General features: G+C 37.8%; 1 long non-coding RNA gene across 1 annotated transcript; it reads left to right on the forward strand.

Annotated features, from left to right (window-relative positions):
• Positions 1–4,869: 4,869 nt before the first annotated feature.
• LOC132132951 (uncharacterized) lies at positions 4,870–5,831 on the forward strand. The gene is made up of 3 exons (XR_009429113.1): positions 4,870–4,951; positions 5,457–5,492; positions 5,811–5,831. It is a non-coding gene; the product is annotated as an uncharacterized LOC132132951 (long non-coding RNA).
• Positions 5,832–24,151: the final 18,320 nt, after the last annotated feature.

Here is a 24,151-nt window from a genome sequence, read left to right on the forward strand (position 1 = left end):
CATTCTTGTAAATGTACCAGAATTAGCCAAATGCTATGTTACATCCGTAATTATAAATTGACTATGAGGGTTGTCTGAAAATGTGAACTGGGATTTAGAGCTGAGAATTTAGCTCAGAAAGTTCAACGTGGTTATAAAGAACTATGTAACCAGCAACATAACTTGTACTGTAAATATGCATACCAGGTTTATTAGTGAAGTTTTATATTTGATAATACTACTCATAACTATAATACTAGAGTAATTGCATGGAGTTTCATTGGTCCCTGCTGACAGAAAAACAGACAAAGATGGTTTGCTGGTCTTAGCTGGTAGGCTAAAAATGGTCTGATTGACTGAAAAGTACACAAATAATAATAAATGTAAACAACAATCTAAGTAAAAAATGAAAAATGCAACAATTGTCCAAGATTCAAGGAAAAACAGCTGAATAATTCAACCACAATCCCAATATTCAAGGAGAAACAGCTATATCCCATATCCCAAATATGATTTAAAAATTGTGATATTAACAAAATATTTTAACAAATAAATTACAAAAATAATGAAAAATATAGATGCTGATTATATACCATATATGAAAGTATGGAAGAACACAGTGTACAGAGCCATTACATCTCCATGTTGTTTGCTGAAGTAGGTTTCTGATAAGTTGGTCAAAGGGCGCAGGTCGTGATAGTTAACACAATCAAACATTAATAATAAGAGAGCTTGAATTCCCTCTGTAATTTTCTGTGAGGATTTAGGATCGTGTTTTTTTGAATTAAGAATGTAATAATTTGACGACATAAATTACACAGTCATATTTCAAACATGAGTTTAATCGCTGCTAGAACCAACAGGAATTTCAGTGCCATTTGAGATCAGAGGGGCCTTAGGTGTCCAGCGGGAACCTGTTGCCTTGTGAAGGAATGTGCCATGTTCAGTATGATGAGCCATATATACAAAGAGTGAAACAATAGGACTGTACACACCATGTTAGGTCTTTCTAACATAGGGTTAGTTTTCTTGGACTCAGCAAAGAGGCACAATAGCAGTCTGATGGCTGCTGGTTGTGCTAAGAAGACAGTTTGGATGAAGTACACTCATCTATTGTTGATAAACATTCAAGTGGAAATTCAGTGCAGTTTTTTACTACTATCATTAATAGAATGACTCAAATATGGCTTAAAGTTCACCCAAAAAGTTGTTGAAAATGTTTGCACCCTCAGGCCATCCAGGATGTAGATGAATATGTTTCTTCATATTTGGAGAAATTTAGCATTACATTATTTGCTCACCACTGGATCCTCTGCAGTGAATGGGCGATCAGAATGAGAGTCCAAACTGATAAAAACATCACAGTAATTCACAAGTAATCCAATTTCTTAATGCTGTGTGTTTGTAAGAAACAAATTCATCATTAAGGCGTTAACTTTAAACTGTTGCTCTTGGCAATAATACGAGTCCATAATCCATAATTCAGTGTAAAAGCCCTATTGTCCCCTCACATCAAAATACTCCATCATATTTGTTTAGAACTATTTTCACTTGTAACGGTGCTTGATCTGTGCACATTTCTCTTGTGATTAAGAAGAGAAGACATTTTCATTGGAGAAAGCATTATAGATAGAGGACTCATATTCTACCTGGAAGCAACAGTTTGATGTTAAAAACATCTTAATGATGACTGTGTTTATTACGACCATGCAGCTTTTCACTTCACAAGATGTTAATTGTTGGACTGGAGTGGATTTCTTGTGGATTATTGTAATGTTTTTTTCAATCTCATTCTGATGGCACCCATTTACTGCTGAGGATCCACTGGTGAGCAAGTGATGGAATGATACATTTTTGATACATCAATGTGCTTTGATGATGAAACAAACTCATCTCTACATCTTGGATTGGTGAGTTCATTTTCATTTAATCTTTGGGTGAAATATCCCCTTAATGTTTAAATTAATTAAAATGAAAGCACTGTTTCTTTGCTTTCTTCAGGGAATACTGTCAGTAACCTGATAATGATCCTACGTCCCATTTATGGGGCCATTCAGACGTGTAAAGAAGGTTTGGAAGTCAGAGATGGGACCAAGTCACACATCTGCAAGTCTCAAGTAAGTCTCAAGTCTTAACCTTCAAGTCTCAAGTAAGTCCCAAGTATTTTTTTCTTGGGCAAGTCAAGTCAAGTCAAGTCACAAGCTATGTCAAGTCAAGTCAAGTCAAGTCCTGTAGTAAGTCAAGTCAAGTCCAAGTCAAGTCACCTTAATATTGTTATTTTACCTGCAGAATCTGATCTTAATAAAGTTAAAAGACAAAATATAAGTAACTGTCAGTTAATTAAAATAATTTGGATTTGCATTGTAAATACTCATGTTCAGTAAAATACATCATGGAATCAAACAAAATTGTAACTTCATAAAATTATTTATTTTTCACTTCTGCCAACAGTGTTTGAAAGGTTTTACATTTTCAACATTGAGTCCATAAAACAAATAACAGCTAAACATCCAACAGACTCCTCTCTGAACACCTCTCTCTCTCTCTCAAACGCAGTTTAAATACAACATTAAACTTTGTTACATTTCTCCTCTCTCTCTCTCTCTCTCTCTCTCTCACACACACACACACACACTCTCTCAAAGTATAGAATATGAATATGACGTTTTTGTCAGTTGTTTCACACTTTTTTGTTATGTACAGTACAGACAGAAAGTTTGGACACACCTTCTCATTCAAAGAGTTTTCTTTATTTTCATGACTATGAAAATTGTAGATTCACACTGAAGGCATCAAAACTATAAATTAAGACATGTGGAATTATATATGGAATTATATACATAACAAAAAAGTGTGAAACAACTAAAAAAAATATGTCATATTCTAGGTTCTTCAAAGTAGCCACCTTTTGCTTTGATTACTGCTTTGCACACTCTTGGCATTCTCTTGATGAGCTTCAAGAGGTAGTCACCTGAAATGGTCTTCCAACAGCCTTGAAGGAGTTCCCCGAGAGATGCTTAGCACTTGTTGGCCCTTTTGCCTTCTGTCTGCGGTCCAGCTCACCCCTAAACCATCTCGATTGGGTTCAGGTCCGGTGACTGTGGAGGCCAGGTCATCTGGCGCAGCACCCCATCACTCTCCTTCTTGGTCAAATAGCCCTTGATGCCTTCAGTGTGACTCTACAATGTTCATAGTCATGAAAATAAAGAAAACTCTTTGAATGAGAAGGTGTGTCCAAACTTTTGGTCTGTACTGTATATATATATATATATATATATATATATATATATATATATATATATATATATATATATATATAACTGTAATATGCATTTCTCATGATTAGGTAATCGCGGCAGCTGTAGTCTTATTCACATTTGTTTTTCTGATTAATTGTTTTGCTCTATGAGAAAGACAAGGTAACAACATATTCGGGCTTAAGCCCCCTTAGCCCAGCCCTAGCGCCGCCCCTGGAATGCGTTTTTTTGACGGCCTGCTAGCGGATCATTAGGGGCCATTCACATATCTCGTCTTTTGCGCGCGCAAGTTCGTTATTTCCAATGTAGGCGCGCGGTATGCACGCTCATAATGGAAGCAACGCTGTCGCGAGGGTCACGTGACAATAACTAAACATTCAGCTTCATCCTTTCCCATAACAATGTTGAAAGCTCAGCCAAGATGAAGGAACAGCTGATCATAGCTGTATATGGATTGCCATTTTGAAATAAATTTAGTAGCAGAGCTACTGCAAGCGATTTTTTGTGCTGCAAATCCATTTATCCTTTGCTGAAATTTCCGCGTCTCCATTGAGAGAGAGCGCGTCATGGTTGCTTAGCAACGGCAGACGCCCCAGGGGCGCAACTGCCCGAGTGCTTTGGAAAGAAGGAGAAAGCGGCGCTCCTAGCGTTTTCCACGCATTTTTAGGAGCGAACTATTGAAGACAAAAGCGATGACCCTCGGTACCCCTCAGGCTGATGTTGATGTGATGTGATATCTGATCTAAGTGGGCGTGGTGTGCGTAAGGTAGAGAGGGCATGACTGATGATAGTGTCCTGATCCAGTCATGACAACGCTATTCCTATGCGCTATTTTCAGCCTGCGCTCCAGCTGAGTAATCAACTTTATTTTTACCATTAATTTATATATTTTATATTCAAACTGAAAACATGATGTGATTAACACTCAAGTCATTCAAGTCATCGTGTCTCAAGTCAAGTCAAGTCCCGAGTCTTTAACTTCAAAGTCCGAGTCAAGTCTCAAGTATTTTATTTTTTGTCAAGTCAAGTCACAAGTCATAAAAATAGCGACTCGAGTCGACTCGAGTCCAAGTCACCAAGTCACAAGTCCCCATATCTGTTGGAAGTACGCTATGTGTGGTCCTTTTTAGGACTTGCTGGTACGTATCCTTCACATGATTTTATTTAATCACAAACCTAATTTTTTTATGGAGTTAACCTGTCCCCCAGTTTATTTCTTAAACCTGCAAAGTCACACTGGCTGACTTCAACTTTGAACTCTGAACACTCAACATAAGCTTAATAAGGATTGCACACTGTATTGATGACAGAAAATTTATTTAGCCATGGTCTCTGGGGTATTTTATGTTTACCAAGGCTTCATTTATTTGATTATAAATACAGTAAAAAGTAACATTTTGTTACATTTATTATTTTATTTGAAAGATGTTTTGTTCATAACTTATAAATGTATTTACTGTCGCTTTTGATCAATTCAGTGTATCCTTGTCGAATAAAATATTAATTTCTTTCTTTAAAAAATTCTAAATAATAATCCCTGACCCCAAACTTTTGAATGGTAATGCATGATTGTAAGTAATTTACTCTGGATGATTTTTGTGACTGATCTGAATGCATATCTCACATATTACAGATATGAATGCTTCAAGCAAGAGCGTGCTGTTAACTATTTGTCAATTACACTTTTGCTGACCTTCAGTATTATCGTTAGCGTGGTAAGTTTTTTCTTTGCTGTCCTAAATTTTCTAGAAAATATACAGTTGGACACAAATGTCAGAATTTCTACTGTTTTATTTTTCTAATTTAGTACAAACCTTTTAATTTCAAATAAAATAATCAAAATAAGTTGAATTGAAATAAAAACCTAAACGATTTAAAAATAAAGTATTAATATTTCTTAATATTGCATCCATATGTTCCATATTATAAAGAATGATTTATGATTGTTATTTATTCTTTATCTGGATCCCCATTATATACCATAAAGGGACAACGGCACTATGCATAGAAATTTAAAAATAAAAATGGAAAAATAGTGACCTATTTCCACTTTTTTATATTACACTTTCATTGTTTTCATTGTTCATCCTTGTTTTAAATGAATAAAATCCCAGATTGTCACTGCAGTCTCAGACCCCACTGTTTGTGTAGTGTACTGTATATATTATTGATATTTCTTTTCTCCATGCTCAGAAAGTGCACCTAATTTGTCTTTTGTAGGTTTACCTGATATGGAAGGAGCCTGTGTTTCATCAGGTGAGGTCTAACTGAACATTAAGAACATTTAATGCTGCACTAAGAGCTTTTCTAATTTAGTTTGTCAGGTGTCAGTATTTGTTGTCTGTTTCTATTGTTTAAGGGCATGACAGTAGGTTGTGTATCTATTCACGCTTAGGGTATTGAATTGTACATTAGTGTCTGTAAACACACTGCTCTGATCTCTATGTTTAACACAGCAGGCACAACACTTTTATGCAAAGCTCAGTGAAAACAACTCACCATTCAAACAGTAATATGGTTTATATAACAGATGGTACTCAATACACAGGTTAACAGTTTTATCATTTCCCCCAGGTCATGTACGCCGCGCTTGTGTTCAAATTAAAAAATTGGATAAAAAAAGTACAAGACTGTGTGCTGAACGGCTTTAATGAAAGAAAGAAATGCAATCTCACTAAACACAAAGAGAAGGATTTGTGGAGATTTGTGTGCAGAATTATGTGTAATATAGTTTTTCTCTATTACATTTGCTGTAAAACACAATTATAAAAAAATAAAATATTTGAAATAGCGGGCTGATGGTTTCAACAAATACAAATACCACTGATTAACAAGCTTGTATCTTACAGCAAGTCTGTCTATCATTCAAAATCAATCCCCCTATGGAGAAAATGAATGGGATTTTATGTCCAGAACCCAACTGTTGCACTTTATTGACTGTATTGAGAAAAGTGGATGTTCTGTTCTAGAATGTAGCCAGATCTTAATACGAGTTTGCTAAAACAATGTGTGTATTAAAACATATTACGGATAATGTTTTAATCTGTGTGACTGTGTATTATGAAGTGCATTAACATCTTGTGTGTGCTTTGCAGGGTATAGCGGCATCCTATAGCCGCTGAGAGGCTAAGCAGCAGGACAACATCAATGACTCGTTCTCATCCGTTTAAAATCTACATACTTTTATTGCCCTGATGTAATATTGTCCATATGCAGATAGAGATTTATTGATACGGTTGAAATACGGTCAACTGAAAGTGAGCGTTCCTGGCTACGCACCCCCTCTCTACACGGTCTAGTCAAAAACAGGAAACACTAGCAGGTAAATACACACCTACCACCATGTGACCAACTACCCGGAAACACCAACTCCAAACACAAAATAAAAGACAAACATTTTCTGCACTTACATACCAGCCCCTGATTATTACACAATAAACCTGTAATAATCACCAACACAATCAAAATACAGACAAGATAAACATGTACATTACATAATTTATACATTAAATCCCCCTTTTTTTTTCTTTTTCTTTATGTAAAAGAATGTCCAAAAAACTCAAATGTTCATTTAGTTCATTAGTTCATCCTTGTAGCTGAGTACAGTTAATGTCCAAGTCCAGTCTGTCAGTAAAAGTCAGTCGTCAGTAATGCGATCAAGTCTAAGTCAAAAGTCAAGTCAAAAGGGTCAGTTGAGAGCTCTCAAATGTCACTGTCGTAGTTAGTCTTTAGATTCCTCAGCTTCAAGAAGACGACAAATTTTTGTAATTGGCCTGGTCAAGCATGTACTCATGGTCTTAATTTTAACTTGCCGTGTGAATCCCTTTTTGTCCTTTATTGTGTGAACAATCTTGCCCATGATCCAGGAACTTCTAGGTGCATTATCGTCCACTACCAGTACAACCTCTCCCAACTGATGGTTGTGTGTCTTCACCATCCACTTTTGCCGCTCCTGTAGTAGAGGTAGATATTCACCAATCCATCTTTTCCAAAATAGGTTAGCCAAATATTGAATTTGGCGCCACCGTCGACGGGCATACACATCGTCCTTCTCGAACAATCCAGGTGGTAATGCAAGCTTTGTCTTTAGAAGGAGAAGATGATTAGGTGTTAACGGTTCCAAGTCGTTGGGATCCGATGATGATCTGGTGATGGGTCGATTGTTAAGGATGGATTCTACCTCAATAAGAAGGTATGAAGACCTTCTTCATCCAAACTTTGCCCTCGAAGAATGGAATTCAGTATTTTCTTTATTGATCTGATGAGTCGTTCCCAAATCCCTCCATGGTGTGAGCCGGTAGGAGGATTGAAAATCCATTTTATATTCTTTTGAAGAAGAACATTGTTGATCTGACTCTGGTTCCAGTTTTGAATTGCCTCTTGTAGCTCACGCTCAGCCCCGACAAAATTTGTTCCATTATCTGAACGCATTTCAGTCACTTGTCCTCGTCGAGAAATAAAACGTCTTAGTGCGTGAATGAATGAGTCGGTATCCAGTGATGAGATCATTTCAATGTGAACTGCTCTAATGGCCAAGCAGGTGAAGATGACTCCGTAGCGCTTCAGGGTGGTTCTTCCTCGCTTTACCTCATAAGGGCCAAAACAATCCACTCCAACATGAGTAAAGGGTGGTTTGTCTGGTGACACTCGATCTTGAGGCAAATCAGCCATCTGTTGATGACCTGCAATTCCATTGAACCTTCTGCACACTACACATTTTGATATAACTCTTCTTATAGCTACACTCGCTCCAAGGATCCAATATCGCTGTCGAAGGCTAGCCAACATGAAGTTCCGTCCACTATGTCCCACTTCTTCATGAATTTGTCGCAGAATCAAGGTAGCGATGTGCAAGTCCTTAGCCAATATGATTGGGTGTTTAAAATCTTCAGGAACCAATGCTTTATCAAGACGTCCACCGACCCTGATGATATCAGACTGCAGGATTGGATTAAGACGATAGAGAGGACTATTTCGCTTGACTACTCCATCCTTTCGTAGACTTGTCAGTTCCTCAGGAAATCTATTCCCTTGAGAAAGTCGGATGATTTCCATTTCAGCCTTCTCCAATTCTCCCAAGGAAAGCAAGTCCTTACACACAGTAGACTTGAACTTCTGAATTTCCTCATTAATAGTCATCCCTTGTTGATGTGGATTTGTGCCAGAGAAAGCAAGAGCAGTCTGCAGTCGTTTCCTTTCCTCGCTAAGGTCCATCAAGATTCCTTTCAGACGAAGGATCCATGCTATAGCTTTCTTTAGTCGAATCCAAGAGGAGAAGTAATTAAGGAGACATGATATGGAGTCAGACTCTTTGGCTTCCACCATATTTACCAGAGCATTTCTTTTGATCTCAGGATCATGAGACAATATCACACACCTATTGGTGGGATCCATTGGCCACTCCTCTTGTGGTCGAACAAGAAATGTGGGACCAGAAATCCACATCTCGTTCTTCAAGAATGAATCCACTTTTGCTCCTCTAGAGGCCAGATCTGCTGGATTGCTTGAGGAATTCACGTACCTCCACTGTGCTACGTCAGAAGCCTTCAGAATTTCAGACACTATTAGCCACAAAGCACTTAAATCTTGAGGTCTTATTTCGAAGGTATTTGAGTACTGGAGTGCTATCAGTCCAAAACACAGAATCCGTAAAGGGCATCTTGAGTTCTTTCCTCCAAATCTTGTCCATACGATTAGCAAGAGTGGCAGCCGTAAGTTCCAGGCGAGGGATCGTAATGGGTCTTAATGGTGTAACTCTTGCCTTGCTTACCAGAAGAGTAGAATGTGCCAGTTGTTGGTCATTATGAAGCAGCAGATAGGATACCACCCCATATCCTTGCTCACTTGCATCTGAAAAATGATGCATTTGAGCAGATGTTACTTCTCCAAACCCGTCAGGTTTTAAACATCTTCTGACCTCAAAACTCTCCAAGCGATGCAGATCATCCAGCCAGTTCATCCAACGTTGAACATACACTGGAGGAATAACGTTGTCCCATCCTATTCCCTCTCTGCACAGATCTTGCAATATCCTCCTGGCAGACAGAATCACAGGTGACAAGAACCCCAGAGGGTCATAGATGGAACTAACCACTGAGAGAATTCCTCTCCTGGTAAGAGGTCTATCCTTCACTACCACTTTGAAATGAAAGGCATCTGATTCCGCACACCATTGCACTCCTAATGCTCTTTCAAGAGGCAAAGTATCATGATCCAAGTCCAAATCCTTTACCTTCTTCTCTCTGTCCTTTTCAGGTATCGTGCCCAATACAGCACGGCGGTTACTCATCCACTTTGTTAAAAGAAATCCTCCTCTGGCACACATTCTAGTGAGATCCTTGAACAGCTGCACAGCGTCTGTTTCGGAAGGTACAGAAACAAGGCAGTCATCCACATAGAAATTATTGAAAACAACATCCAGTGTCTTGGAGTCAAATAGATCCTTTTGATCCATTGCACATTTCCTCAATGCAAAACTCGAGCAACTTGGTGATGATGTAGCTCCGAATAAATGAACCACCATTCTGTATTCCTCCAGACTGTTGTTTATGTCACCTCCTGGCCACCACAGGAATCTCAAGAAATCACAGTCTTTTGGGTGAACTCTGATTTGATGGAACATAGATTCGATGTCAGCCATCGGGGCAACAGGTTCCAATCTAAATCGTACGAGCACACTCACCAAAGAGCTGGTTAAGTCTGGACCTTGCAGAAGTTTGCTGTTCAGTGATGCACCCTGATAAGAAGCTCCACAATCAAACACAACCCTAATCTTGTGTTTTTTGAGATGATATACACCGTGATGGGGTATATACCACAGGCGTCCATCACACCTCTCCAGCTCAGCCACGGGTACCCTTTCTGCATAACCCTTATGGATGACGTCCTCCATAAAGGTGGTGTAATCTGCATGAAAGGAAGGATTCACTTTAAACCTTCTTTGAAGAGTTAAAGCACGCTGTTCTACAATTCTCCTGTTCATAGGCATGACCACTTCAGTATTTCTGAATGGTAGACTGATGTAATAATGACCATTGCTCAGTCTTGCTGAATGGGACACAAAATCCATAAACTGCTGATCTTCCTTGGACATTCCTGTCAGTTCTTCATGAACAGTCTCTGGAAAATCAGCCTTAAATTGCTGCTTCCACAACTCCTCCAACTTTATTACTGCAATCCTATTCACAGTAACAGGAAGTTGTTCAGCAGGATCATCTCCATTCATACCCACTCCTTTAAGTGGTCCATTAACAGTCCATCCAAGCATGGTCCTTATAGCATAAGGGCCGCTATCCTGACTGCGTACGATCTCCCAAGGCTCCAATGCTTCTGGAACATTAGCTCCAATCAGAAGCTCAATACCAGCATTAATCTTAGGTAAGCAGACATGACTCAAATAAGGCCAACATTCGAGATCTTTCTGTGAAGCAATGTTAGCTGTGGTCACAGGCATGGTCTTTTGGGTGTACAATTCAGGCAATGCACAGTAATCTTCTTGATTCAACCCAGAAACCTCCAGGTCTTTCAGAACATAGCTACCAACTGATTTATCTTGACTCATGGTTCTGAGAAGAATATTAACTCTCTTTCCAGAGAGGTTGAGCTTGTTCATCAAACTTTCCGTACAGAAAGAAGCAGAACTTCCAGAATCAAGAAAGGCATACGTCTTCACCACGCTGTTTCCCTTTTTTGATTTGACACAGACTGGAACGATAGATAATGCACAAGTGTCTTTACCAGCCCCAGTAAAACCATTGGTTTTAAGAGAGACCATGGCACTGCCAACTGCCGGCTTGAATTCGGTTCTCTTCTTATCTGACGTGTCTTCCTTCTCATGAGAATAAATGTGAAGAAGACTTGGGTGTTTCATACTACATATATTACAGATGATTCTCCTTTTACAGTCTCTGCTAATGTGTCCTGTATGCAAGCAGCCAAAGCAAATTCCTCTCGTCATCAAGAAGTTAATCTTTTCTCGGTGACCTTTTCTGGTAAGTTTATTACAAACATCCAGTGCGTGTTCACCACCACAGAAGAGACAGATTTGGTTAGCTGTTATCTTACTGTGTTCTTTTATTTCAGGCATAGTAGTGATAGTGGTAGCAAAACTGCTCCTGGCCTTTGGTGGAATTATTCTGGTGTTCGTCTTCCTACCCCCAGCAGGTACTGCATCCTGAATATTACCAAATACAGGATCAGAGAGAATTTTTGCTTGTCTCTCTATAAAGTCTACAATATCAGGAAAGATGGACTGACGGTGGCATCGCTCCTTTAACTCATATGCAACGACTCTCCATTTGTCTTTGAGTTTGTAAGGAAGCTTTGAGAGTATAACTTGCATGTTAGTGGTAAGATTCAGCTCATTCATATAATGAACATCTTGCATAGCGTTACAGCAACTCCTTAGGAAAAGACCATACTCTTGTAGGGCGTTAGCATCTTCAGATTTTATAGCTTTCCATGAAAAGGCCTTTTCCATATATGATGAAGCTATTTTCACCTCATTGCCAAAGTTCTCCTTAAGCAAAGCCTTAGCCTGTAGATAACCTTGTGAAGGGTTCATGTGCTGGCAACTTCTAACAAGTGCTTTCGGCTGTCCCCGTGTATATTGCTCCAGGAAGTGCAGACAATCCCCTGGGTTGTCTGCTTTCTTTTCCACCACCTCCTCAAATGAGCGCATGAACTCATGAAAGCGCAATGGATCTCCATCAAAGTAAGGAATTTCTCTGGGTGGAAGTGAAGACAAATTATGCTGTTTAACCAATAAAGTAGCTATTTCGTTTTGCTTACCAATGAGCTGAAGCATGCTTGTGTGGCTTTTATCATTTTGAAAACTTGATCCATGAGCATATCCAGTATTCTGGTTATCAGAAGATGACATGTTGGGCAATGTAGATTGTGAAGGTTTCAATTTAGATCTTGTTGAAGGTTGTTGTTGTACTGACTGTGATAGAGAATAATTTGAAATCCTTTGTGTGTTATCAACATGTGAGGTACAAGATGCAGGCAGGGACTCTGATGCTGCTGGCACCCTAACTGAAGGGACAAATGGTTCCACATCAGAATAAAGAGGCTTGGACACATTTCTAACAGATGTATGAGATTCCGAATGCACATCTTGATACACCTTTACTCTGGCCATTGACTCTGCTAATTTGGTTTCCAGCGCCAGTTTTTCTCTCCTTCTCCTCAACTGCTCCTCTTGTTCCTCTAATTCATGTTTCTTTCGCAGCATTTGTTGAGAGGCCAATAAAGCAGCCAGTTCTGCCTTAGCCTTAAGACGAGTGGAAGAAATGGAAGATCGGCTTGATCGAGATCCATGAGATGTTGCTTTAGTAGATCTTTTACTGCTTATATTCGAAACACTGTCCATTGGTTGAATTTCATCCCCAGAATCCCTTCCAGCCTGTATGTGCGCATTGGAGAGCTGCATGTTATGTGTTGTCGACACAACTTCAACAGAAGGTGAAATATCAGATACATGAATCCCTTGAGATGGTGCCTCTACTTCCACAATACTAGGTTCATGAGTATCAGAAAGAGCAATGCCGGGATTTGATTTCCCAGTTTCAGTCATCCATTGTTCAACCTCTTCTACAAAGTCGTTATAGTGTTTGGAAATTGAGTCAAACCAGGCATTTTGTTTAGTTTGTTCTTCAGAAGGTAATAGAAGCAGTACACTTTTATGTAACACAGATGCATCATCCATCAGCAATTGTATCGTTTTCAGCATTGAACACACTTGAGACGCATTGTCATCACATTTCATCAAGTCCTTCATGGACACAATCACATTCTTCACTTTATTCACTTTACTCTTGCGATCCTTTTGCAAGGCTTCAATTTTAGCCAGCAGGGCTTTTGCCGTGGGCTTATGCTCTCGTTTGCCGCTATCAGCAGCGTGCTCCATATCCTCAGAGTTCATTCTCCAAGGCAACAAACAACTTGAACTCAGTTCCAAACGGCGCTGTATTCAGCGCGCACTGAGCAAAACAATGAATGAATGAACGTAGAGGCAGCACATAAGAGCCCATCAATATGCAAGAGCAACACCAACCGCGTTCAATACAATGCCAATCCAACTTAACGGCTATATCAGCGTCTTTCACAACTTAAGCGAGTCCATCCACAATCCATTTAAACCGCTGACATACCTCTTCTTCCGTCTGTATGTGCGTCGCGATCGTTGACCCACTTCACAGTGCGCGTCTGTGACAACATGCGGTGCGCGGGTACAGCCATTTTTTTTAGATCGCGTCCATAATCCAAAGCTGTGAAGTTTTCAGTTGACTAAATATAGCGGCATCCTATAGCCGCTGAGAGGCTAAGCAGCAGGACAACATCAATGACTCGTTCTCATCCGTTTAAAATCTACATACTTTTATTGCCCTGATGTAATATTGTCCATATGCAGATAGAGATTTATTGATACGGTTGAAATACGGTCAACTGAAAGTGAGCGTTCCTGGCTACGCACCCCCTCTCTACACGGTCTAGTCAAAAACAGGAAACACTAGCAGGTAAATACACACCTACCACCATGTGACCAACTTTACATCATTAAGTGTCTTCCTGTTGGTTTTCGTATTAGAGAGAGAGAGAGAGAGAAAACTTTATTAATCCCGAAAGGGAAACTGGTTTGCCACCAACTTAAAACATACAGCCAACAAGCACACCACATAGCTAACACACATAAATAAATAATTCAACATTTAAAACCTATGAAAAACATGATTAAGAGACCAATGAGACATGGTTATACCAAGATACAATTGCGCAATTCAGAAATGCAGGGCAAAGAACAGACAGTTCAACAGTTTGACAGTCAACAGTGTTCATTAAAATATCTGACCGCTGCAGGAACAAAAGTCCTTCTCAATCGCTCACTGGAGCACCGAGGCATAATTAAACGCTCGCTGAAAGAGCTTCTGAGTCCATTAAAAACACTATATAGTGGATGGCCTTCAAAAAACATAATTTTTTATTTCGACCTCATCCTCTTCTCCACAATGACTTCAAGTGAGTCTGGGATAAGACCAATAACTGAACCAGCTCTCTTGATCAGCTTATTTATCCTATTTTTATCATCAACAGATAAGCTGCCCCCCCCAGCAAAGAACAGCATAAAAAAGAACACTAGCCAAGATCCCCTGATAGAAAACATCTAAAAGCTTTGTACTAATGTTAAAAGATCTGAGTTTTCTCAAAAAGAAAAGTCTTGACTGAGCCTTCTTTATTAAAACATTAGTATTCTCTTTCCAATTTAATTTTTCATCCAAATGGACACCTAGAAATTTATATGACTGAACAATTTCAATCGGCTGACCATTAATTGTGACTGGGAGGACCTTCTCCTTTTTCTTTCTAAAATCAATCACAAGTTCTTTAGTCTTCCCTATATTTAGTTTTAGAAAGTTTGACTCACACCAGCTAGAAAAAGACTTGACCTCCCTTCTATAAGCAAGGTCATCACCCTGATTAAGTAGACCTACTAAAGCAGTGTCGTCAGAGAATTTTTGTACCAGACAGGATGACTGACTGTGCCTATAGTCCGCAGTGTAAAGTGTAAATAAAAAGGGAGATAGAACTGTACCCTGAGGTGCTCCAGTATTAGTTAAAATAATGTCAGACTGTTTGTTGCAAAACCTAACAAACTGTGGTCGTAATAACAGATAATCTAAAATCCAGGCAATAGTTGTATTATGCAATTTAAAATTAATTAATTTGTTAGCTAAAATATGTGGCTGTATAGTATTAAAAGCACTCGAAAAATCAAAAAACATGATTCTAACAGAACTAGCAGTAGTTTCGAGATGACTGTAAATATTATGTAACATAAATAATAGTGCATCATCTACCCCCACATCCTTCCTGTATGCAAATTGCAAGGGATCCTGAAAAACAGACACCTGCCTAGTCAGATGATCAAGTACAGCCCTCTCAAAACATTTCATAATGTGTGATGTCAGAGCTATAGGCCTCAGATTAGCAAGACTATTTGACACCTTGGCTTTTTTAGGAATAGGAATAAGGCAAGATGTTTTCCACATAACCGGTATTTTAGCAGAGGACAGAGACAAAGAAAACAGTGAATGAAGGACAGAGCATAGCTGATCAGCACACACTTTTAAAGTACGTGGATGTACACCATCGGGACCTTCTGCCTTGTTTGGTTTAATACGCCTTAACTGCTGACGAACCTCTTCCATACTAAGATTAATAGCTGAACTACAGTCCTCAGAACTGCTCTGCCTTAGATTAGAGAGGACATTCTCATGTACAGAAGAGAAATCGCATTCATCAAACCTGGCAAAAAAAGTATTGGCATCATTAGCCTGTATACCCAATTTACATAAACTGGGATTACTAGTCCCATATCCAGTAATACGCTTCATACCATTCCATAGACCACGTGTATTGCTAATGGACATTTTACCTTCAACACTTTCCTTATATTTTTGTTTGCCCTGTCTGATGATGACTTTCAACTCCCTTTGGGCAACTTTAATCCTTTCTTTATCACCACTATAAAAGGCTGCTTTCTTATTATTAATAGCAGCTTTAACTTCTCTGGTGACCCATGGTTTATTATTGGGAAAGATTTTGATTTGTTTACACGGAATTACAGCATCGACACAATAATTAATATAACAAGTTACTTTGTCAGAGATACTGTCCAAGTCACTGTCTCCATCAAAAAACACAGACCAGTCGGTGCATTCAAAACACCCCTTTAGTGCTTCACAAGCATCATCTGACCAGACGCGCACAGTCTTTGTCGTAATCGGCTGTTTACGTATCACCGTTGAATATTTGGAAGTCAAGTTTATCAAATTATGGTCGGATTTACCCAGAGGAGGAAGCAATTTAGCAACATAGCCATCCTCAACATTTGTATAAAACAAGTCAATAGTGTTATCACCCCTCGTAGGACACATCACCATTTGTTTAAAAGATGGTAAGGTGGTGGAGAGAGTGCAGTGATTAAAATCCCCGTTGACAATAACCAGCGCATCTGGAGAAGAGCGCTGTAGGTCATGCGTGATTCTCGAAATTGTCTCAATGGCACACTTCCCATTTCCTGATGGTGGGATATACACCACCATGACAATAACATGGGAGAACTCCCTGGGTAGGTAGTAAGGTCTACAACTCACTGCAATGAGCTCAATATTAGGGTCACAGACTCTTTCTTTTACCGTAACATGTTGAGTATGGCACCAGCGGTTGTTCACATACAGACAGACACCTCCACCTTGCTTCTTACCCGTACTTGCTTGATCTCTGTCCATCCTGTGAAGTGTAAAGCCTTCCATCTCCACATGAGAATCAGGTATCCTATCAGACAGCCACGTCTCAGAAAGACAGAGTGGAACATTGATAATATCTTTTGTGACTCTCTAAGGTAGATTTACACTTACATTACATTACATTTATGAATTTAGCATCATTTTAATTTTAGTCAACAAAATTAAGATTTTAGTAAAAGTGCAAAATTAAATTAAATATTGAATTCAATATTCCAATTTTCCAAAGATTAAAAAAAAATCAACATTTAGAGATGATAAATGTTAAAATATTTGTTTATATTTAAAATGTGCATGAATGAATAAAGATTTTTCAGTTTTACTGAAATGGCATGTAATTTTAGTGAACAAAATTCATTTTAGTAAGAAAGCATTTTGAAAGGTTTTGTCTATTAATATTACTTAGAACATTATTTAGATCTGTTGGGCTCTTGAGTTGTGTTCTGTGGTTGACCAAGCAAAATGAGAGCAGATGAAATAATATGAAAACCTGAAGAGGTCATTAATTGTTTGTCGCTGTGTTTGGTTCAGAGCAACACGGCAGAGGCTGCCCCCTGTCATTGTTATAGGTTAGATGAGCGGTTTGTGGTTTTGTACACTATAATATGTAAAAAAAAAAAAAAAAAAAAAATTTCTGTAAATCTGAGGGTCTAATAAGCGAGAAAGGAGCGGACAAAACTAGGATTTGATTCTGGCCAGTATTTCTTTGTTGCCTTCATGAGAGAAACTAATATAGCTTTGATGGATCATATCTAGTCAGATTGGCATCTCATGTTGTACTTGAATTTAATGTACCTAACCTGAGATTATGTTAAGTTTTTTACTTATCTCGACATTTTTAGAGATTGTGAAGGTCAAATTAAACAGATCAGAAAAACAAATGTTTTAATAAATTGGGAGTAAAGTATGATCTTTTTCATCCTAAAGATGAGGATGAGAAATTGCTGTTATATATTTTACTGTAATAATGGTCATTAAGCCACTCACTTATGAATCAGCGTTCTTGAACAAATTGTTAAATTAATGATTCAGCGACTCACTCCTCACGACTGTTTTTTAACGAATCACTTGGAGGATCGACTTAAAACTATTGATTCAAGGACACGGTTGTATAAAAATAAATATTTAAGCATGATTTTTGCAATTCAACCATTTCAAGCCTCTCATGTCACCATAATTGAATTGATTTCATTTATTTTCATTTTAGGTAAACTAATTATGAATATAGTGTTAACATGAACATTTTATGAAGGAATTATTATGAGTGCTAATTACATTGAGCTGAGATAAGATATTAAAATTCTGTTACTCAGTCTAATTAAAATCAAATAAAAACCTACTATCATTAGTAGGCTAAATGAATGTCTCATAAGCTAGATAGGCCTATCTATTATGCTCTCTATTGTTAAATAAAATTGACTACTTTAACTGCCACAGACAGCGCTTGCGATCAGAAAAACTACAGTGAAATGTGGTTATGTATGAAGACGTGTAAGCTATTAATATCGATTCATCATTTGGTTTATGCATTGTGCTTAGTTAATGGTTCACCTAGAACACATTCATCTCTATGTGAAGCACAGTTGATAAAAAGAAAGTCTCACATAATCCGTTGAGGCGTGAGGCACAGTTTTCCCGTAAAGTCGTTTGTATCATTGAGGGTGCCTTAGATTAAACTGTAGTTTGTTCCTTGTTGCCTTGATTTCCATTATATTAAATATATGGTGTCACACATCTAATGATACAAATAAAAGAGGTCAGTATTTTCTCTTAGTGTACGGTATAAATGAACAGCAAAAAAAAAAAACAGCAAAAATACTGGCACTGTCACTGCATGCAGTATATTGCCTAAATCCACTGACTCAGTTCTTTAGATAATAGGCAATACATTCTTGGACCTCTAATCATGCTTAATGACTGAAATTATGAGTTATAATAATGGAATATTGTGACTAACCCTCCCAGCATTGTCCTGTAAAGGCCGTTTAATGATGGATGTGTGTTTTTTTTTGTGTGTTTAGTGTGTGACTCGTTAAGATTTGTTGCCAAAACATTAAACATTGTTTTGATTGATTGTAGTTTGCTTGTGCTTGTACCTACTTCTAATATGATTCATGTCTGTAGCAAAATGTTTTTTTATAACATCCATATTTTTGAAAGATTATTTTGGAACCTATGGACATGTTGACAGTATTTATAAACAGCTTTAGAAAACAAAAATCTGTATGATCTTTTACAAATAAAATTAAAATTATTTAAATTTTCTAAAAAATAAAAATAAAAGAAAAGAAAAGCCAAAAAGCCTAGCCAGAAAGTTTAAAGTAGTAGTTTTAAAAGCTTAAAGTTTGAGGTTTTCAGTTTTAAATAATCTGAAGCGGTTTAAAATGTTTTAAGGCAATTTAATCTATCAGAAAAATAGATTGAATAGGGAATAGCATGTTTACATGTTTCTAGCATTTTTTTTTTTTTTACACGATTGGTAAGTTACTAGCGTGTTGCTAGCATGATTAGCAAGTAACTGACATGTTGTTAGCATGATTAGCAAGTAAATAGTATGTTGCTAACATTATCACATGACTAACATATCATTAGCATGATTAGCAAGTAACTAGTTTGTCATTAACATGTTTCCAGCATGACTAGTAAAAGACTAGCATATTGCTAGCGTGATTAGCAAGTTACTATCATGTTGCTAGCATGTTTTAGCCTGATTATCAAGTTACTAGCATTTTGTTAGCATGGTTTTATGTTTTTTTTTTTTTTTTTTAAGTGACGTAACATACAGCCAAATATGGGGACCCATACTCGGAATTCAAGCTCTGAATTTAACCCATCCAAAGTGCACACACACACACACACACACACACTGTGAACACACACCTGGTGCAGTGGACAGCCATTTATGCTGCGGTGCCCGGGGAGCAGTTGGGGGTTCAGTGCGTTGCTCAAGAGCATCTCAGTCATGGAATTAAAGCTGGAGAGAGCAGTGTACATTCACTCCCCCCACCCACAATTCCTGCCGACCCGAGACTTGTACTCACAACCTTTAGATTGCAAGACCTTTGGAATCTCTAACCATTAGGCCACGTTATTCCCCGCTAATCTAGCTAAAACCAGTAATTAAAAAACAGTTAAAAACCACGTAAGTCCAGCGTGACCTGCTAAAACAGTGGCCCAAACCACTTTAAACCCAGCTTGGGAGACCAGCCAAAGCAACCAATGAGATTAGAATGGTTTTAGCTGTACTTTCAGCAGGGAGTTTTTAAGTTTTGCTGGCAGTAGACAGCTTAAATACACCATAACTCTTATTGTAAAAAAGTTTTCACCCCCTCAAGGCAAGTCTTTAAATCAGATTTCAGTTTAATTATAATATTACATATAGATTTTGTTTTAATAATTCAACAAATTGAATTAATATATTTGATTAAATACAATAAAAACATCCGTTGAATTCAAATTATTTAATGAATCCATACGAATTGTAAACACTTGGCCATAACGAGAGAAGGCTGTCTGCCACGTTAATAACAGGTTTGTTCAGTAGTTCAGCAAAAATATGAAAATGTATGTGTCATAGAACCACATTTTAAATACGAACCCCTACGATTAAAGAGTTGAGGGTGAAAGGGTAAAAAACACCTGTACTGTACACCTGGCTATCATAAAAACGCTGGCTGCAGATCATTTTTGTAACAGTGGAAGGCGCCACTATAGTGATCCCACACTTCTGTGAACACACACAGCTGTCATGGAGTCATGGAAGACAGATGTCAGTGAGCCATTTCCCCACGGAAAATAAGCATGCATGAATGAACCTCTGGAGCTCAGAAACTCAGGTAAGCAGGGGAATTCTGCACGACGTCGTCAGAGGCTTCAGGTGAACGCTCGTCTTCAGTTGCTTACATGGATTCTGGTCGTATGATAAATGGGACCCAAAATATACCCAAGCGACATGATATGACATGAGACAAAAGTATTACATGTTATTAAAAATAGCATATTTATTTTGAATAATATTTAAATCACAATTATAACAAATTTGGGGGGTGTATAGATAAATAAAATAAAATGTATAGATAAAATGTATATATGTATTTATCTTTAAATGTTTTGTTTACTTTTACTGTAGTGGTGCTTGATGTTATTACTCATATTAAAAGTTAAATATTAGAACACATGCTAAAAACCACTCCTGAACACTTTAGCAACCATTATAGCAATGCTTAAAATGTAACAAAATAATTACAAAAATAATAATTAATTACATTAAATTATAACCCATATTATGAATTCTAATACATAGAAAAAAAAAAAAAAAAAAAACAGATTCAGAACCAGTCAGTCAGATCACAACCAAACTCAACACCTTTGGCAGACTCTGTTCCACTTTATAAAGGAAAATAATACAGTGCCTTTGTCAATATCACAATGAATAACTATGCTACCTTAAAATCTCTAACTATCACTCAGTGACTGTTTGAAATTTTTTAATTCATTTAGATTAATGACATTAACAAATTAGATTTATAAAATCCAGATATTTTCAAGAGCCATTGATACTTCGGTAACACTTTAGAATAATGTCCATTAGTTAATGTTAGTTAATTAATTAAGTAACATGAACAAACAATGAACAATACATTACTGTATTTATTAATCTTAATGAAAATACAGTTTTTCATTGTTAGTTCATGCTAATTCACAGTGCATTAACTAATGTTAACAAGCAAAACGTTTGATTTGAATAATGCATTAGTAAATGTTGAAATTAACATCAACTAAGATTAATACATGCTGTAGAAGGATAGTTCTTGCTTAGATCATGTTAACTAAAGTAGTTAACTAATATTAACTAATGGACCATTATTCTAAAATGTTACCGATACTTATTTCAAATCAATATTACTTATCTTTAACCAAAACTGGGCACGATTAAAACAACTGCTGACAGCACACCCTTCTCTCATTCTCTGAAAACGGTTGAGTTACTGAGTACAAGCTTTTTTTCCATTTTCTTAAGAACAGCGCAGTCCTTGGCACCACCAAATTGGTGCAAATCTTTGCCAAAATACAGGTTTGTGTACTTTAATTTCATCTATAAAATCATTAGTCACTTTATTTTCAAACCAACATACATGGATGCAATGCCATTCACCTAAACGAGCGCATTGCATAAATTACTTTATTACTGAACAAACGGAATGTAATTACTTTGTATGTTAAAGGTATAGTTTTTTTTTGTTTTTTTTTAGTGACGTGACGTGACATACGGCCAAGTATGGTGACCCATACTCAGAATTCGTGCTCTGCTTTTAACCCATCCAAGGTGCACACACACAGCAGTGAACACACACCCGGAGCAGTGGGCAGCCATTTATGCTGCGGCGCCCGGGGACCAGTTGGGGGTTCGATGCCTTGCTCAAGGGCACCTAAGTCGTGGTATTGAAGGTGGAGAGAGCACTGTACATGCACCTACACCTACAATTACCCCCACCTACAATTCCTGCCGGCCCGAGACTCGAACTCACAACCCTTCGATTGCGAGTCCGACTCTCTAACCATTAGGCCATGACTTCCCCGTGAAGCCTGGAATTAAGAGGAGAACTGGCGCCCAGACTAAGTAAAGTTTCTCCCAAGGTTTATTTTCCATTTCTGTCACCAATTAAAGGGATAGTTCACTTTCCAATTAAATTTTGGTTTGTTTTAGCTTACCTCAAGGGCATCCAAGATGTAGGTGTCTTTGTTTCCGAAGTAGTTTACATTTTGATATTTTTAGGTCAAACCGTTCTTGTCTATGACTCATACAATGCAGGTCTATGGTCACCACCTCAAAGAGCATGCACAGAGTCCAAATTAAACAATTCCCCATCGTAAGTACACAATGGTGACCTAAGACACGAAACGAGCGGTTTGTGTAAGAAAACGAACAGTATTTATTTTGGTTTTATCTCCTGTACACAACCACGTCCAACTGATCTGAGGGCGCGTGCTTCCTGTTGTGTGACGTGTGCGCGTGCTCTGGCTTAGTCTGCGCAAGCGCGGAAAGTGCCGGAAGTGATCTCTCGCGCATGAACGTCACTCATTGTTTACTGTTTACCACACGATATGCCACCAATCTGCACTGTCTGAAATATAATGCTGTAATCGTAATTAATTAATTTGGTTATAATGCACCCTATAATCGTGTGATTATAATAAACAACACATTACTCACTCTATTGACAGCGTGCCATTGGGTCCCTCTGGCATTGGATGTCGCCTCCAGTTTATACATGGCAAACAAAACAACTTGCAAAACGCTGCGGCTCAACAGCGGAGAAAACTCAGGATCTTCAGTCAGGCAGGTGTGTGATGCGATACTGTCAATGTCCTCGTCGTCGTCTTGTAGTTGTTTCATTCATGACAACATATGCTCTCCACTTCTGTTGGCATCTCACAACACTTGCTACTAAAACACCAATTTTTAACCAATTTTTAACAACCAACATTGTCTGTTGATTTATTGAAATCGTCTTCCATTGCAATTTCCTTTACATCTAAGTATGTTTAGATCTTCACAGTGAAAGGTAACACTTCCGAAATCTCTGTGTAAACCATAGACAGTAAGTGTAAACAATGAGTGACGTTCACGCGCGAGAGATCACTTCCGGCGCTTTCCGCGCTTGCGCAGACTAAGCCAGAGCACGCGCACACGTCACATCAGGAAGCATTCGCGCACTCAGATCAGTTGGACGTGGTTGTGTACAAGAGGTAAAAACGATATAAATACTGTTCGTTTTCTTACACAAACCGCTCGTTTCGTGTCTTAGGCCATCAATGTGTACTTACGATGGGGAATTGTTTAATTTGGACTCCTCTGTGCATGCTCTTTGAGGTGGTGACCATAGACCTCCATTATATGAGTCACAGACAAGAACGGTTTGACCTAAAAATATCAAAATGGGAAATACTGCGGAAACAAAGAAATTGTATGCCATTGAGGTAAGCTAAAACATACCAAAATTTAATTTGAAAGTGAACCATCCCTTTAAGTTTTGGTTCCTTGCCACTGCCACCTTTGGCTTGGTTAGTTGGGGATGCCTGACTGATTGCATAGACACTATTGGAAGAGAGTTGAACTGGATGATGACATCACTGAATAATCAATGAACTGACTTTAGCTTAAAAAAAACAAAAAAACAAAAACTGTCTGTTTGTTATTGTCCTCTTGCATTATCGACAAACTATTTTCCTGTTTAATTATGCTGCTTTGACAATGTGTATTGTGTAAAGTGCTATATAAATAAAGGTGAATCGACTTGACTATTAAGAACTGTGCTTATCAAACAGGATGATATCACGTAAACCTAAACCAGTGACTGTGTGGAGTACAAAGGTTTAAAGTGAAGTTAACATCAGTCATTTAATTCATGTCTGAGCTTTACAATTTACTCAATATTTTAAAATAAAAATAAAAATTACATTAACTCTTTCCCCATCAGCAGTTTTGATGGGAAATATATTTTGATATTTAAAAATACACACGTTTATATATATATATATATATATATATATATATATATATATATATATATATATATATATATATATATATATATATATATAAGA

This window comes from Carassius carassius, chromosome 49 (assembly GCF_963082965.1).
Source record: "Carassius carassius chromosome 49, fCarCar2.1, whole genome shotgun sequence".
NCBI classification, from domain to species: domain Eukaryota; kingdom Metazoa; phylum Chordata; class Actinopteri; order Cypriniformes; family Cyprinidae; genus Carassius; species Carassius carassius.